The following is a 6744-nucleotide window of genomic DNA, read 5'->3' as shown; positions in this document are numbered from 1 at the left end:
TCTCTGCCACCAGGGAGGATGTGGCAGAAGAAGGAGCAGGTACATTCCCTGCTAGGTTTTAGCTCCCCTTCTAGCTCCTCTCCAGCCCAGCAAGCTGCTGAAAAGCATTAGAGCTGCTGCTGATTCCTATCAGACAGGAATTACACCGAGCACAGCCAGCCTCAACGAAAGGCTGCTCATCCTACGTTAGGCATTAATTGGATGCAAAGGTGAGTCAACAACTTTGCCTTCTGCTCCTCAGGCAGAGTGCAATCCAGAAGGGACGGAAACAAGGAGATACAGGACAAAGTTAAATAAAACTCAGGCCAAACTGGGCGAACATGACATGGTACAGGCATTCAGAAGAAAAACTCTCTTCACTGTGTCTTGGGAGATTAAGGAGGGCTCCACATAGAAGGTGGCCTCTGAAGGGTAGGAAGAATTTCCAGGGCAGAAAATCTGGAAATGATATTTCCAGCTGAGGGAATGGTAAGAGCAATGATAACCCAGTGCTTAGTCAGAGCCTGGAAGAAAGAATAGTTTGGAAACTAAATATGGGGAGTTTTGTTTTGTTTTATATTTTGCTCCTTTTTTTGAGGGGGTGGGGTTAATTCCATGCTCAGGAATTGCACTTTATTCTGTCCCCAGTGAGGAAAGTAATGCAGATTTTATAAGGTAATCTGTGTTCTAGAAATGTGTCTGCAATTTACAGATGCAATCAATAATTAACGCCCCCATTGAATGCCCAGCATTCTGCCAGGCACCGCGAGGCCAAAAGGAAAACTGAACTCCCTACTCTAAGAGGCTATGGTCAATTAAAGAGAGAATGCACAGACCCAGAATCAGAAAGAAAGCTGGGAGCAACACCACAGAAGCAAACTGGCTGCAGGAACTCAGTGATGGAAAGCAGACCAGGAGACGCTTAGTGATGTGGGGCTGAGCCACGAGCAAAGTTTAGGATTGAATTGCAGAGAGAAGGGAGAAGTACCTCCTGGGAGTGAGCAGGAGAAAGGTGGGACAAATGCAGCATGAAGAGAGGTGGGGTTAGAGTGGTGGGCCTTGGGTCCTGAGGATATCGGCCTGGGTCTGGAAACTAGAGAGCTGGAACAGGGGTCCTAGCGTCACAGGTATTACAGGCAGTACCACCGTGATGCTGTATCCAGGCCATTTCTTTTCCCTGAACCAACATAGAGATCAAGGCTACATAAGAGGACCCATTTTATTCATCCTTTCCCATACAATGACACCTAGAGATGCAACCAGACAACGGCAGACTGTAACCTGATGCTAAAACACACTTTAGTTTCCTTTGGGAAACAGCCCAAGTTTATCAGCCTAGAAAATTCTCAAACATTCTTGAAGCCGATGTCCAGGAAGTGCTAGGTCAGTGCCGGGGCTCTAGGAGGGACCAGGGGAGACATGATGATCCAAAATCATGTCACAAAGTGAAAAGGCAGCATGCATCAGGGAAATCCCGCACATAGGCCAGAAACTGAATTCTACCATTTTAGTAGCTGACAAAAAATAATCTCCTACGTAGGAGGCAGTGTGGTATCTGGGAAAGTCCCAAGGTTGAATCCTGGCCGCACCACTCACCGTGTGACCTAATTGCTTTGAGCTTTCATTTCATCATCTGTAAAAAGAGGATAATAGCACCCGCCTCATGGTTCTGACATGAAGAAGAGATGAGATAACATAGGCAAAGCGCCTCGCACGATAAGTAAGCCCTGGGTAAAGGCTGGTTCCTCTTCTTCCCCTTTCTTTCGTTCCGGATTCTAAAGCCAGATGAAGAGAGTCAGTGTGATTTGGGGAAACTATCGAAAGGAATATGATGCTAATGAGGGTTGAAGGTTCAGACCACATTAAAGGTCTCCAGGGCACTGGCAATGTCCAACTTCTGACATGACTGGAAGATCTGTTCCAGATGTCACAGCTTGATCAATGCCGCCTCTACATCACCCTTAGCATCAAATGTTAAGACGAGATCTGTAACAGAATGCTGGAGTGAGGCCAGCGCGGCGGCCCTGAAACCCTGCCTCCTGTGCCCAGCTCAGGCAGAACAGGAGCCAAGAAGAGGTGACTAAGGGTACTGAAGCCGTTTCTAAAGGCATAGCTCACATAGGAGGAACAGGGCAGAGAAGGCAAAAGAAAGGTTCCCTAAGATTCCAGGAAAGAAAGTCGTCTACATGGAGCACAGCTTCACTGCCAGAAAGCCAGGACGAGTTAATAATCCAACTTGACAGGCAGCCAAAAGACTTAGGATAGCTCATTTAAAGTGTGGGTGTTCGGCATCCCCAGAAGACAAAGATGCATAAACAATAGCAGGTAAAATGTGAATCAAGCCACTTAGCAGGAGTCAGATTGAGAATCTGCTGATTGCCAAGTGTCTTAGATTCCTACAAGATACTTTCCCTCTGTCCCTTCTCTTCATTCCCACTGCCCTTGCGCTAATTCAGGCCCACATTACCTCCTGCCAGCTCAGGGACACCTTGATTCTCTAAATATACAGCACTCATCAAGTTCCTTATTGCTCATCAAGGAAAATCTATCTAGATTTCCCAACCTGACATTCAAAGCCTCCATCATGTGACCTTTGCCTCAGAAAGCTAGCTCCCTTTCAGGGTCCTTGTGCTTCAGGCAAACCAAAACAGACACTCAAACCTCCGTATTTTTTCGTTTTGCTGTCTTTGCTCGAGCCAGCGTTTCGGAGCAGTTCTCGCACACCCTCACATCCCCAGGGCTGCCATAACAAATTACCACACACTGGGTGGCTTAAAACAATAGAAATTAATTTTCTCACGGTCCCGGAAGCCACAAGTCCAAAACCAAGATGCTGGCAAGGTTGGTTCTTGCAGGAGGCTCTGAGAGAGAACCTGTTCCCTGCCTCGCTCGTAGTTTTCGATGCCTGCCCGTATCCTTGGCGTTTCTCGGCTTAGAGCTGTCAATCTCTGCCCTTCAGCTTCATGTGGCCTTCTCTTTCTGTGTCTGAGCCTGGCATCTCTCTCTGTCCTTCTTTTATAAGGACACCTATCATTGGCTTTAGGCCCCACCCTCTGTCCAGGGTGACCTCATTTTGAGTTCCTTAACATAATTACATCTACAATAACTTTTTCAAATAAGGTCACATTCACAGGTTTGGGGAGGGCGTATCTTTTGGAGGGGCCACAATTCAATGCCCTACCCCCTTCAAGACTTTGTTTCTCCTACCTTCTCTGGAAGTATGCCCTGATGCCCATGCACAGGAAGTGATCTTTCCCTCCCATAAACTGCCAGGACATTGAACTGAATTCTGCTTGGTGTTATTGTGTGTTTGTATGTAGGGCTCACCTTTGAGTGTGTTCCCTAACCTCCCCAGGCCTCAGTCCCCTCATCTTTGAACCTGAGATGATCATTACACCTACTTACAGCATTGTTTTGATAAAAAAGGGGTTTCAAGGAACTTGAAGAGTACCTGGGCTAAGTAAATCATCACTGAGTGCCGTTATTATCACTATCCTTATTATTATTGTTGCTATCATCTTCCTTACCATGTTGTAAGTTGCTTATAAAGACTGGCATCTCTGGGGCACCTGGGTGGTTCAGTCAGTTAAGCGTCCAACTCTTGGTTTCAGCTCAGGTCATAATCTCACAGTTCGGGGGTTTGAGCCCCACATCGGGCTCTGTGATGACAGCACGAAGCCTGCTTGGGATTCTGTCTCCTTCTCCCTCTTCTCCTCGCCTGCTCACTCTCTATCTCACTCTCTGTCTCAAAAATAAATAAATAAACATTAAAAAGAAAAAAGACTGATATCTCTGCATCGTTTATGGTGTCTAAGGAGGGTCTTGCACAGAGTATTGGATGAGTGACCATGGTGTGGGGGGGATGACAGATAAGTTGTCTTGAAATAAAATGCTCAACGCAGACACCTGTCTGGAAATGTTCCAAAGGGAGTGAGTCCCCTGCCCAATTCTCTGTCAGCAGTGGTATCGTCCCCAAAGACGGAGAGTCTCTTCTTGGTCACTGCTAAGACGTTTCTGCCAACAGTTACTGCCTCAGACTTACACGAAGCACAACTTGCAGAGACACCACTCAGTGGCCTTTCTGAGGAAGCACAGCATATCCAAAGGAGAATTCATTTTCACAAGGAACATCGTTTGCAGATTTGTCATCATGGTAATTATATTTTATTATTCCCATTATACCTCTTAGCATTAACTTCACTCTGAAATAGAAAGAAAAAAAGGGTGGAGGAGGGGCTGACTCCTGGTTTAAGGAAAGAGTGACTCAGTGGCCCTAGGGAGCCTTCTCTCAGGAACTGGGTAGGTGTGCTGACTCACCTCAGCCTCCAGCTTGCTCCCAAAGGTTGCTTCCCTCGAGAGCCTCTCAGGGGCTGTGGAAGCTTTCAGTGCAACTGCACCCACAGCATTCTCTCCCCCACATAATCCCAGGGGCTACCTTATAAAGTTGCCTCCTAAAGTCTCTTGACGTATGGTTCTGACTTTTGTTTTAGAATCCTCTGAAGTTTTCCAGAAGATTTTCACTATTACCAATGAGGGCTAAAAGTCACCCCCACGTGGCTGCAGGTAATATTCTAGCAACCCCACCACACTGACCGGGCACTGTACTCCGTGCTCTACTGATTATCTCTCATGTAATACTTACCATGACTTTAGGGTTAGCTCCATTTCACAGGGGGAGAAAGTGATGTTAACAGATGTCGAGTAACCTGCCTAGAAGTCACAATCCTTGTGCGTGATTAGGCAAAGATTTGAACAAAGTTCTAACTCTCAAATTCTGGCTCTTAACACACTGTACTCCCTGCCTCCTAATATGCATCTGCTCAACAGGAAAGGCAGATTTTCTCTCTCCACAACTGCAAAAATGAGGCCCACTTGACACGGAAGTACTGAAGAAAATAACAGTCTCCTTGCATTTCCCAGGTTAGAAACATAGAGGCCGAGCATTCACAGATGAGCAAACAGCCACGATCTCAGAAGTTTACTTTTTTACCTAATAAATGCAAACGTGTTCCAAGTTTCCTGAGAATGCCTATCCGAATTAAGATTTTAAATGTTAATTCTCGGGGTGGGGAAGACGGTATTGGAAATTCACTCCCAACTTGACTCTAATTATGTAGTATACAAGTGCAGGCACGTACAAAGTTTAGTTCAGTGAGAAGACTGAAGCCGAAATCCGTATATGTACTTTGCTGAGCAAATTCTGTAAACCCTGAGCTGCTGTGCATGGCAGGGGGCCGGCAGTTGTCCTCTGGGATGGGACTGCCCTGGATGAATTCAGTGTGACAAATGATAAAGCAACTCTCTCCTGCCCAGACTCAGTGCTGATGGACTCCGTTCCATTTTCATGGAACAACAGCCAAAAGTGTGCCCATAAATAATCCTTCTTATTTACAATATGCTTTTAAAAATAACGTGTTCTTTATTGTAGAAACCCTCTCACGGTAGATGTCCATACAGAGAGAAGAGAATAAGGATTCATCAAAACGAGAAAAGGAACTTGTGAAATTTTCATTCTTGGCTTTAATTTTACATGAGATCGAGCCATTTTCCTGGGAAAATGACAATACAGCAGGTCTCTTTTACATTCGGTGCACAGTACCACCTGAGAAGAAATGCACTAGTGTCATTAAGGGGGAACAGTGGTGACGTTATCATTCAAGATTTTCAGGGGACTGAGAACGGTGAGCTGCGGCTAGGGTGACTAAGAAGGCTGTTTGTGACAATGCTTCATCACCTCCTTGATTAAGCCATCACACAGGCTCCTTCCCAAACGCTGGCATTGATGCTGCATATCCAACGAGAAGGGGAAGGCTGGGTTATTGTGGGATCTTTTTATTTCAAATGATGACCGAAGGGATAAAAAGTCACTAAGTTTTGACCTCAAAATGACCTTCAAGCAATGCTCTGGTGCACTTTGATATTCTCGTGTATAACATCCCTGTCAGGAAACTTATAGCTCAATGTAGAGATTAATTGCAATGAACCTCCACAGCTCCCAAGACAAAAAGAAGGCTGCATCTAGAAAAATTGCCACAGATCAAAAATGTTCTCTCCTAACATGGCTTCAAGAAACCTAAAAACATTTATGAAAATCCTTGTTTTTCAGATTTTTCCTAGGTAGCAAAATTGCTTCTCACATATAACACCCATCAAGATAGCATGAATGTGGATTACTGTACAAGCACTTTCGGTTGGTTTAGCCACAGTTAGGTTGAATCTCCTTGTATAAATATGTGCAAATGCATTTGCATTAATTGGTACAGTGACTAATCCTATATTTTGGAAGTATCCCTTGGTCTTCTGCCACAGAGAAATATCCACTTTTTATTTTAACAGCTAGGGGATGCATGGACCCCTTTGTTACCTGATTCCAAAAGTTGTTTGCTCCCCAACCAGAAGATATCTACGGAGAGAAAAGAACGCCCTCTAGTGAAACAATGTTTCCCAACATCCCTTCAGCCCTGAAATTCCATCTTCTTCCTGTCAGAGAATAAATAATCTGGCCCCAATAGGGGCGATTGCATTGTATTTTTTTTTTAATTTTTTTTAACGTTTATTTATTTTTGAGACAGAGAGAGACAGAGCATGAACGGGGGAGGGGCAGAGAAAGAGAGGGAGACACAGAATCGGAAGCAGGCTCCAGGCTCTGAGCCATCAGCCCAGAGCCCCACGTGGGGCTCAAATCCACAGACCGCGAGATCGTGACCTGAGCTGAAGTCGGACGCTTAACCGACTGAGCCACCCAGGCGCCCCTGCATTGTATTT

This window comes from Felis catus, chromosome B3 (assembly GCF_018350175.1).
Source record: "Felis catus isolate Fca126 chromosome B3, F.catus_Fca126_mat1.0, whole genome shotgun sequence".
Classification (NCBI taxonomy): domain Eukaryota; kingdom Metazoa; phylum Chordata; class Mammalia; order Carnivora; family Felidae; genus Felis; species Felis catus.
The sequence above is the reverse complement of the archived record's forward strand: the minus strand, read 5'-3'. Positions refer to the sequence as shown.